This window comes from Bidens hawaiensis, unplaced genomic scaffold, assembly GCF_021521415.1.
Source record: "Bidens hawaiensis isolate Kalapana, Puna unplaced genomic scaffold, B.hawaiensis_p1.1 tig00024837_1, whole genome shotgun sequence".
Lineage (NCBI taxonomy): Eukaryota > Viridiplantae > Streptophyta > Magnoliopsida > Asterales > Asteraceae > Bidens > Bidens hawaiensis.
Genome location: NW_027493939.1, coordinates 24,380 through 36,174, shown reverse-complemented (window position 1 = coordinate 36,174; position 11,795 = coordinate 24,380). Strand labels below are relative to the sequence as shown.

Sequence of the window (11,795 nt, the reverse complement as noted above, 5' to 3'; positions counted from 1 at the left end):
AGATCTCCGGCAGCCGGAAATCTGCGCCGGTGAATTGCAAACGATGTTGTAACTACCTTTATGTGCCAGAGAATCGCAAACGATGTTGTAACTTCCTTTTCGATTCATTAATCTAACCTAAAAGACTTCTCCACTAATTATAAACATTATTACGTGAGTTATTTCGTCATTAACAACCCCATTAACCCGTAATTAATCTTAACCGATCAGATTTAAATCAACACTCTAATAACTCGTATTAAACATCAAACAATTCAACTGAACACATAATATGACCCTAATCTTCATTTAAACCTGCTGCAAACATAGCATTTCACAAACAAACTCTATAATATCATCAAATCGTTCATCAAAGTTTCATTTCGGTCAGACTCCGTTTACGCTAATTCCGATACCAAATCAAGTAAATAAAATATGTATCCTCATTGTTTTTAAGCATCTAACAAAACCCCTAACATAAATCGGGCAAACATGGAACATATTAGGAGAATTGAATCTAGGGTTTGTTAAAGAGGATGATGAACTTAATGTTAATATATATATATATATATATATATATATATATATATATATATATATATATGTGGCGGTGGGATCTAAAGAGAACTAGAGAACTAGTAAATAATTATATTTAACTATTTTCAAAAAAATATTTTGTGATTTGTTTTTCTTTCCTCCTAATAAGATGATATTGATACTAAAAAAAAACTTGTCGGTGTAGTATTGTAGTGCATATAATGCCTATTGCATATATACAATAGTGTTTTATTGCATATAATACAACACAATTGCATTATACAATACACACTATTGAATATATGCAAATACAACACTAATAATTGTATGCAATACATACTATCGCATATATGTAATACAACAGTAATGCACATATACACTATATCGATTTTTTTTTATTTTTGTATATAATATAACACTATTGTACATATACAATACAAACAATTGCATATATGCTAATCAACACTATTGCACATATAAAAATACACACTAGTGCACATGTGCATTAAGAAAAAGTCGACCTATTGCATATATGCATGACAACTAGTTTTTTTTTATAATTTGTATATATTTTTTTTTGTGGTGAAGAATAACAACATATAAGAAGGATGAAAGAAAAAAAAATTAAAATTTTTTTTTTAATTAAATTATAAATACTTTATTATTAGTTCTCTAGTTCTCTCTTTAAGGATGAGTTCTCTCTTGATCCTTTCCATATATATATATATAACGTCATCCGGGTCATACTCCGATTTACCCTCCCGGATCGGTCTGACCTTTGACCCGGTAAGGCGTCCGGGTTTGAAAACATTGGGCAAAATAGTATCTTTTTTTTTACCTATTTTTTTACCTTTTTTTGTTGTAGTTGTAGTAGCAATAGTGTGCAAAGAGGTAATGTTGGACGCCAATTCAGATTGGGATGTTTAACTTTGATGCATTTTCATGTTGCATTTCAGCAGGTAGATTTTATTGGTTGGAACATTTGAGCCACTTCAATTACCTATTTTGTTTGTTTTTTTTCACCCATACTAAAAAATAAACTATCACTCTACCCTTCTGTCTTCAGGCCTCCCAATCTTGTCACATCTAATATTATCATGTACACGGGGCTGGACATTATCTTATTTATCATGCCCATTTTCTTTCACGAAATTAAGTTGATATATTGGTACTATAATTATAAAAGACATGTTGAAAACCACCAATGTATGTGATGTTGTCCGCAAGATGCTTTCAATATCCTGCGATCAACTTACATTTATGACTTGTTACAGCATATTCACATTCCCAATGGTTTCTTTTAGGAAACAATTCATGTACTAACTTATGTAATAAAATAGAGTATTTATAGAAATGAAACTTTTTTGGTTTAAAGTAAACCTATTTATGTAGATAAATGATTTGACCTGTTTGAGACACACCACAACCCAAATTCATTGATTTTTAAGTAAATGAGTCAAAATTGTCATGTCTAGTAGAAATGCACACTGAACTTATGTTTATTAACAGGGAAGGGGGGCACATACAAATAGTGGATGCTTTTGATGTCATTATTGACATAGTCAGCACAAGACGCATCCGCTTGTGATTGAAAATTTGTTGCTGATTAAAAGATCGACGAATAATGACATGTAGCCTTTATAGTCTCTGCCATAGCCTTGTAACGATGCAATTTCAAGCATATATATACTCGCATATTACGAACTGTGTGGCTTTTAATCATGTGATGAGAGAAGGGTTCGGGTGTTGAAATGTACTCGATGATCTATTTCAGACTTATTTTGAGAAAAGGCTTTAAAGATCATCTCCTCTTCTGAAAAATGTATATAAAAATGTTATGCATTAGTTAGCTATTATTCAAGTATGACTTGAACAAATATTCTTAGCAAAAACGACACACACCTTTACATACGGCTTCGGAATCAATGAAAGGATGAAAGTCTCCAAGCGTTTTTTCCGAATGTCGTATAAATTGGTTGTTATCTAGGATGTATTCTCCTGTTGTTAATTGAAAATGGGAGAGATCACCACCAATTATGTGATTCCATGACTTGTAATAACGCAACACATCTTCTTTTTCTTCCTCATTCTTTCCATCTTCACCATACACAAGACCACACCACACTCCCTTGTATGTTGAGCTTTGTTGTACCTTTCTACGGTAATAGTAATGTGGTCACCGTCTTTCATCTCATCCGGCCCAAACATCCAATGGCTTAAGAAAGTTATACACTCTCCACCTGACTTGACATAATGAATAAAATGTTTACAGATCCAGGTGTAATTCTTTGTAACATTACTAACTTTGATCATTGGCAACTCGGTACGTTCATGTTCCCAGTATGCACTCATCTCCATGAAACAAAAATTCAATCCCCGTAGCTTCTTAGGCGATGATGGGATGGTAAATGATATCGATGGGCCATTGCTTCTGCATTCTATCCAGTCAGGCATTTTGTCTGACAGATAAAAAGTGCTGAATATTCCAAATTCATAGCACAACTGCCATTTACAAAATTAACTAATCACATTAAATCCAAAATACATAAACATATATATAATATTCACACAAACAGAGAGTAATAATTAAAGGAAACCTGGGTTTGACATTCAAATAAAGGTCAAAAAACTCATAAACTTCGAAGCGCCGTTCTTTAATAAACTCTAAATTTATCCAGCCCAAACTATGTAATACCTTATCCTCAACCCCCGCCATATCTTGATTTTTCACCATGCCATCAATTTCTAATGGGGTAATCGAAAAGTTGCGGCAGTATCCAAAAAATCTTAGTGATGACATTTCTGGATCAAGTTTAATTTTTCTTAGCAAACTTTTGTCAGGATCTACACACATTGACAGCTCTATTAGCGTACGTGGAGGATTCTCGAATGTTATCACTTTACTACAATAATTCATAAGAAGCACTTTAAGCCTAGGAAGGGTTCTCACACAATTGGGCACCGAAACAATTGGGTTCTTATCTAGACATAATTCCTCTAGCATGGCTAGGGAACTGAAGTTCATGGGAAAGGATTCGTTACATAGATTATTATTTGCAAGTGACAACTTTGTCAATGAGCTTGGTAAGGATATTGCAAAGAACTTCAAATCACTTGGTATAGCCTTCGTTATGGCAGACGAATTCGTATCACATCTATTGATTGTAGATTCACGGGAAGCACAACCATCTAACAATAGTGTTTTAACCTTCTTTAACTTTCCTATGGATATGGGTGTTGGGTTCGTAGGCCTTGTTGGCGCGGTTTATTATATGAAGTCAAAAGAGGAGACGGGTGTGGGCGGTCTGGCCCAAGCCCGGCCCGGTTTAGATTTCTTGCATAATAATTTACTAACCCTAGTTCAGTCTCTATATAAACAACATTATGAACTTGTAATATTTGGTCACTCAATAAAGATATACCTAGTTGCCACCCGTGGACGTAGGTCAGTTTAGAACGAACCACGTTAAATCCTCGTGTTCGTTTACTGCTTTCGTGTGTGTGTTCAGTTTCGTGTGTGCGTTTAATCCTAACAAGTGGTATCTAGAGCTTAGGTTCAGATCACGCGAAGAACACGTTGAACCAGCCGAGTCGCCGCCAAACCATCCAGCCGCCGCCACCCTACTGCGCTAGGGTTCCGCCGCCGCCTACGGTTTTCCGATCGCCGTTAGGGTTTCCGCCGTCGTTTCGCCGCTACTAAACCCAGCCCGTGCGATCTGCGTTTTTTGTTGGTTCTGTTTGGAAGCAGTCATACACTACGCTCGCCTGAGATCTGAGGACCGTCTGGTCAGGTTTAGAGCAGGAGCAGTGTGTTCGTGAACAAGAAAGACATTAAGGGCTTGTTGGATTGAGAATACTCACTGGGCCGTGAAAACAAGGCAGGAGCCCGATCTGTTTTTTTTTTAAAGCCAGAATATTTGAGATTTTACTTTCCTTTAGTTTGGTGTGGGCGTGAGAACACAACAATCACCACAAATATTATTATTTGATTTGTGTTTCTTGTGCTTGCAAATTATTGTTGTCCCACGTGAAAGAAAATAAGGAAAGCCAACTACAAGCCACCATCAAGAAATAAATAGTTGGGTCAATATCCGACTAAGCAAAGAACCAGCGAATCAAGATCCTATTTTCGTTGAAGAACAGTTTCAAGTCAGAAGAAATTTAAAGAAACTTAGAACCAGTGCCAACCGCGTTTGTCAGGTTTATCGTTTCAGTTTAAAGTTTCGGTTTCTGATTTACAGTTCGTATTTCCGTTGCGTATAAATAGGTTGATTTTTTAACAGAGTTCAGTAGAACAATCGTTAAGTTCAGGCTCGTGTTGCTGTGTCTGTCTCTGTTTTTTATCCAGTTTTTCGTTTTAGTCATTGTTATGGCAGAAGACGGAAAGTTTTCGATACAGAAGTTTGACGGACAGAAGTTCGGTTGGTGGAAGATGCAGATTGAGGCACTACTTTGTCAGAAAGACTTGGATGTAGTGCTTGAGGATGAAAAACCAGAAAAGCTGTCAGAAGCAGATTGGAAGAAGTTAGACAAGAAAGCTAGGGCTTGTATTACTTTGTCGTTGTCGGAAGATGTGGCGTTTAACATCATGAAAGAAACCACAGCACGTGGTATGATGGAGGCGCTATCCAACATGTATGAGAAGCCTTCGACAGTGAATAAAGTCTATCTTATCCGAGAGCTAGTGACAACAAGAATGAAAGAGGGTGGGTCAGTTACAACTCATATCAATAATCTTAATTCGATCTTGTCCCGCTTAGTGTCAGTTGACATTAAGTTTGATGATGAAGTTCAAGGCCTCTTGTTATTATCCTCTTTGCCCGACAGTTGGTCGCAAACAGTGACTGCAGTTTGTAGTTCGTCTACAAATATTACTTTCGATGGGATTCGAGATCTGATTCTGGGAGAAGATTCAAGACGCAGAAGTTCAGGTGAATCATCAGGCAATATGCTAGTCACAGAAGGTAGAGGTAGGGGAAAACAGCGAGGCAGTGGGAGCAGGAAGAGGAGTCAGTCTAAGACTCGTAAGGATATTGAATGTTGGGGTTGTAAAGAGAAAGGACACTTCAGGAATCATTGTCCGAATGGTAAGAAAGAGGTGAACGTTACAGAAGACGACACAGATGACGGGGTCAGTAGTGATGAGGCTTTGGTTTGTAGTGTTGAGAGTAGCGTTGATGCTTGGGTGATGGATTCTGGTGCATCGTTTCATGCCACTCACTGTAGTGAAACGATGAAGAATCTTAAATTTGGGGATTTTGGAAAGGTTCGACTAGCGAATGATGATATTTTAGAGGTTACGGGTATGGGAGACGTTGATTTGATAACTTCAGCTGGTACTTCTTGGACTTTGAAAGACGTGAGGGTTATTCCAAGTTTGAAGAAACGTTTGATTTCAGTTGGGCAGTTGGATGACCAAGGGCACGATGTTAAGTTCGGGAATGGGCAATGGAAAGTAGTCAAAGGGAATCTTATGGTTGCTCATGGCAAGAAAATGGGTTCGTTGTATATGGTCGATATGTCACCGAAAGGAGTGGATCCAGTTTTGGTGAAAGACAAAGTCCGGTTCACAGAATCTCGTGGGCAGAAGAAGGTTCGTTTTGCAAGTAACAAACCCAGAGCCAAAGTGAAGATTCAGGATGAACGAGCTAGGAAGGTTAAATCAGTTGGGGGACATCGTGACAGTGGGAGCACAGGTCGTGTTTCAGTTACAGTTCCAGGTCGACAGTGGATTAAGAAAACCAGTATTCCAGCTGTAAAAGTCTCTCCAATGAATTACTTGCTGAATATGGAGAGTGTTTGTTCTCAGGTTATCTCAGGATCCGATAGTTCGTTACAGTGGGAGCCGGTAGGGACAGAGAACGGGTCAGGGGCAGTTTCAGCCATAACTGACGTGTTGGAGCTCCGGGGAGCTTCAACGGGCCTTCAGGTTAATTGATGAGAAGGCGGTGGCAACTAGAAGAAGTTTAATGTTCAGATTACAGAAGTACAACCATGAGTGCAGACGAGAGTACTCAAGGCCTCCGAGTGGGAGATTGTTGGGTTCGTAGGCCTTGTTGGCCCGGTTTATTATATGAAGTCAAAAGAGGAGACGGGTGTGGGCGGTCGGGCCCAAGCCCGGCCCGGTTTAGATTTCTTGCATAATAATTTACTAACCCTAGTTCAGTCTCTATATAAACAACATTATGTACTTGTAATATTTGGTCACTCAATAAAGATATACCTAGTTGCCACCCGTGGACGTAGGTCAGTTTAGACCGAACCACATTAAATCCTCGTGTTCGTTTACTGCTTTCGTGTGTGTGTTCAGTTTCGTGTGTGCGTTTAATCCTAACAATGGGAAGTCTTTTAAGCTTGCAGCAGTAACTTAGATCAATGTGGGCAAGTTCAACACATTGTTGAATTGATTCACAAACCTCTAACAAATTGATGCAGTTTCTAACTATTAACCTTTCAAGTGATGGGAGTTCAATGAATCCACCAAGACTAAGAAGCCGTTCACAAAAGCTCAAATCAAGAATCTTTAATGATTCAAGCAACTGTTCGTCTCTTGACATGTCAAAAGATTCAATATTGCTATAGGACATGTCAAGAGCAGCCAATTTCTCCATTGGTAAATCTAAAGGCATAGATTTTAAGGGAAATCCATGCATACACAACCATCTCAAATCTTCTGGAAATTTATCAAAACACCCATTAAAGTGCACATAGTTGAGTTGTAGCAGCATTAGACTATCCATTTTACTTAATGACTTTGTGTCCAACTCAAATGATCCACGCAACTTCTTTGTGTCAAGCATTCTCACGTCAAGGGCAAGGCCGAGAACATTATCTGTACCCTGTGAAGAAAAAGAATTAGACAAAAAAAAAAAACTTAATTCATCCAAAACTACATAAAAGTGTACATGGCTTCTTACTTTTTTTCGTTTCAATACTTCCAGCGACTCCTCGTGACACCATAAACGAGTACGCTGCCATGGCTTGTAAGGTGATTCTTGACGTACTAAATCTCTGCCCGTCTCTTGAACCAGTTGATGCATCATCAACACGTTATCCAATCTAACACTAAGAAGGCGCCTGTCGATGAGATTCGTGATCCCCAATTTTGTGTTTATATTGCACGCATTCAATATTGTTGAAGTCACATCTCTATCTTTGCCCACAAAAAAACAAGCAATATGCTTAAACAAATCCTTATTATCATCAGATGGCAAAGAGTCTATGCTCATCTTCAGTACCGCTTTTACGCATGAATCAGGTTCTTCTTTAGCCCTTTTATACACTCTTCCCAGTGTGCTACATCTTGTTTTATCAAAGACCTGCCTAAAACTTTAAGAGCCAACGGATGTCCTTCACAATACTTCACAAGCTTTTCTGAAACCTCTGTATAACCTTCCTTGGGATTTCGGCTCGAGAATGCATGAATGCATAAAAGCTCTAGTGAGACAGTCCTTGATAAGCCACTGAGTGAGACCTTTTTATGCTTGGGTTGAACTTGTTGGTTGAATAATGCACACTTTTCTATTAACGATGCGTCCTTGGTTGTAATTATGATTTTGCTTCCTTTATAGAAACCTTTGTTACCAAGTAAAGCATCCAGCTGGTCAAGACTACCAATATCATCAAGCACTATAAACACCTTTTTAAGGGCTAGCATATTCTCAATCTTGGATGTATACTCAATGACATCATTAACTTGTAAGTCAATTTTTTTTGAAATGCCTCAGTGAAGCTGCTTTTGTAAATCAAGCAACCCATTAGAGTGTTCGTTACATCTTGTATTGATACCTTCGATAAAGCTGCTTTTGGGGAATTTACTAGAGTGTAACCGGAAAACATGTCTTGCTAAAGACGTCTTCCCAATCCCACCCATGCCTACAATTGTTAGAATGTCGGACGTAAGACAAGATCTATCTGTCAACCATGAATTAATGACTGCAATGTTAGAGCTCCTCCCGATCATAAGTGGCAAGGTACTGCTTAAGGGTACACCTAATCTGCGTTGGATGTCGGTAACGACTTCTTTAATGAAATCCGTCTCTTTCCTAGAAATTAATTGTAGTTAGAAATCTGGAATCTGGTCTATATAGATATGGAAATTCGAAGTTCTAAACCAGTTATATCATATTATATATATATATATAATCATTTTCATATGATTTGAAGTTAGAGCGTTGAAGCAAACTCTCTATCCTCTAGAATAAAGGTATTATCTGCATATATCTCACCCTCTCGAGACCATTCTAATTATAGCACTACTATGGATAGGATCTCTACTGAATATGGTTGATTAGGGTGTGCTTGGCTAAGCTTTTCAAATTTGTCTTTTTGCTATTTGATTTTTAAAAAAGCCAGTAAGCAAATAATCATGTTTGGTTATCATAAAAGCACTTTTGTGTTTTGCTTTTTGTTGTATGTTAGAAAGATGGTTTCTTGAAGCAAGAAATCCAAACTTTTTGTTTTGTGTTTTGTTTTTGGAACACCAAAATTACGAATACACCCAACATACAACTAGTAAATATATAAGAATGTCCTTTTTTGGTCATTTTATCTACTTTTTCGTTTTTCCAACCACAAATTAAAACACTTTTATTAAAAACTACTTTTGAAAAAGGCATAAGTAAATATACACTTTTGCCAAGAGCATTTTTGGAGTTAAATAAGCTTAGCCAAACACTCTCTTGAGCTAATTACTTCTATAATTATATGTCTGTGATGATGCGAGATTTACCTGTCTTTGGCATCTTTCCCTTTTAAATCAGCAACTTTTGTCAATGCTCTTCTCCATAATTCTATCTTTCGAACCCACTGACTTTTTTTTCTCGGTACTTGTTTCTTTCTCCATCCTGTGTTCATGCTTTGTCATTGCTTCCTTGAAGCTGCTTTGCTGCTTCCGAACATCAGTGGGCTCAACATGGTAGAATATGGGGATGACGATTTGTTTACGGTTCGTGTTTTGATCAAGGATTAATACTAATTCGTCTAGGCACCAAGTGGAAGAAGCATAATTCTCGGACAAGACGATAATAGAAGCCCGAGATGACTTAATCGCGCTTTCGAGTTCTAGTGCTTCACTAGTTTCAATCTCTTGATCATCCAAAAACGTGACAATGCCGGCTTCCACAAGGGTGTTGTAGAGGTGATCTGTGAAATTATTGCGAGTGTCAAAGCCTCGAAAACTTAAAAACACGTCATATGTGTAATTAGTTGATGATGAAGATCCTGGTGAAAGTTCATTGAGAACAACCATTTTGAATTAATGAAAGCTATGAATGAGATGAAGAAGATGAGGATATGAAAACTGATCTAGTTTATAAGGTTTCTAAGTCAACGCCTACTTTTGATAGGGTTCTGGTAATTAACTAATTGGTCGCTTAATTAATTGACATATGGGACCTCTGATATTGGACGTATATGAATTTTGGAAAATTCTCAAAATAGCCCTTTTAAAAGAGTGGAAGTGAAAAATAGCCTTAAATTTCACATATTCCTAAAATAGTCCATCAAATTTGAACCGAGGAGACGAGATCTGAAAAAATCATTAGGCTAATAAAATTCTGACAGGTGTCAAAATCCGACGGGTTTTTTAAAAATATTAGGGACCAGTCCATATTTTCCACTAAAAGTTCTTTTAATAATACAGTTTTTTTCCGACGGTCTTTTCATGTTTTCTAACGAGTCCCCTCAACTTCCAAAAAACATGGGAAATTGTGCATTCAAATTCAGTCATTCAAGACGCACTTAAGATGAATGTGTACCAAGAAGACCATAGATTTATAAATATTGAGGGACCCGTCCATATTTTTGAACTAAAATTTATTTTCCAAAGCTTTCTTGTCAGGCGGATTATTTAAGTTTCTTATCAGACCCTTACAAATTTTTAAAGACATGGATAGATGTACCATTTCATTTTGTCTTTCAAGACACTTACTTGATAAATCTCAATATTTTCGAAAAGATTGAGGTACCCGTCCATATTCTTTACGAAATCTTAATATTAAAAAGTTGTCTTGCCAGACGGTTTATTAAATATTCTTATCTCGACCCTACAAATTTTGAACTTATGGAAAAATGTGCATTACAAATTTGTCTTTCAAGACACGAATCTTTAAAATTTGTACGAAAGAGACGAGTATGTAGTATATTCTTACTCGTCCGTCCATATTTACATTATATCTATCATCTTCCTCAATCCTCAATAATTCATTCACATATTTTCATCAAACTCTAACTCTCGAATCAAATCATGAAGTTTAAGAGGGGTGATCGAGTGGAGGTTATGGATATGGGTCCCGGGTTCGTTGGATCCTATTATGGTTTAGGGTTGTATGAAAGGGAAGATGATGAAGATAACTCATGTATATTATTTGGATCATGTCGGAATAGACGTAATTGCATAATATATTGTCAGTGTAGACGGCTTAGTAATAAATTTTGAAGGTGTGGACTAGATTTCAACACATAGGAAATAAACTACTAACTCGTCTTCTTGGTATAAATTCACCCTAAATGCGTCTTGAAAGACTAAATTTGAATGCACAATTTCCCATGTTTTTTGGAAGTTTAGGGGACCCGTTAGGAAACATTAAAAGATCGTCGGAAAAGACTGTATTATTAGAAAAACTTTTAATGGAAAATATGGACTGGTCTCCCAATATTTTTAAAAAACCCGTCGGATTTTGACACTTGTCAGAATTTTATTGGCCTAAGGATTTTTTTCAGATCTCGTTCCCTCAGTCCAAATTTGATGGGCTATTTTTAAAAATATGTTAAAATTTATGGCTATTTTACACTTTCTCTCTTTAAAAAGAGCCATTTTGAGAATTTTTCTTATGAATTTCCTCAAGACTGTGTCAACAACTACTTTGATATCGACTTTGTAACGAAATATTGTTGTTTTGTTAGAGAAGTTATAAATAGCAAATGTTTTTTGTTCATAACAACATACTTTATTTTTGGATCCATATATCATAAGAGAAATTAAATTGCACATTAAACATGTTTATCTATAATCAAATTAGACTTTTAAAAACATGTCCATTCAAAATACTAGTAATGAAAGTTGAAGAATTTGTATAAAACACGGATTATAGATCTATTTACGTTGAATTATTATGGGTGTTAATTGATATGTGAGATTTGAAGCAATATTACGTTTATATATAGCAAAAATAGCTTTAGAACCCGTGTATTACATGATATTTTTACGGTATTTTTTTATATTTTTTTATTCTTTTATTAAAATTATTATCTTGATCTATTCACAAAAGGAATAGGTT

At 36.5% G+C, this 11,795-nt stretch overlaps 1 pseudogene across 1 annotated transcript; it reads right to left on the bottom strand.

Annotated features, from left to right (window-relative positions):
* Positions 1-1,936: 1,936 nt before the first annotated feature.
* Positions 1,937-9,886, bottom strand: LOC143570153 (disease resistance protein RUN1-like; annotated as a pseudogene). Its single transcript, XR_013141877.1, has 5 exons — positions 9,248-9,886; positions 6,850-8,561; positions 3,155-3,743; positions 2,419-3,018; positions 1,937-2,329 (listed from the first exon to the last, which is right to left on the bottom strand). The product of XR_013141877.1 is annotated as a disease resistance protein RUN1-like (transcript).
* Positions 9,887-11,795: the final 1,909 nt, after the last annotated feature.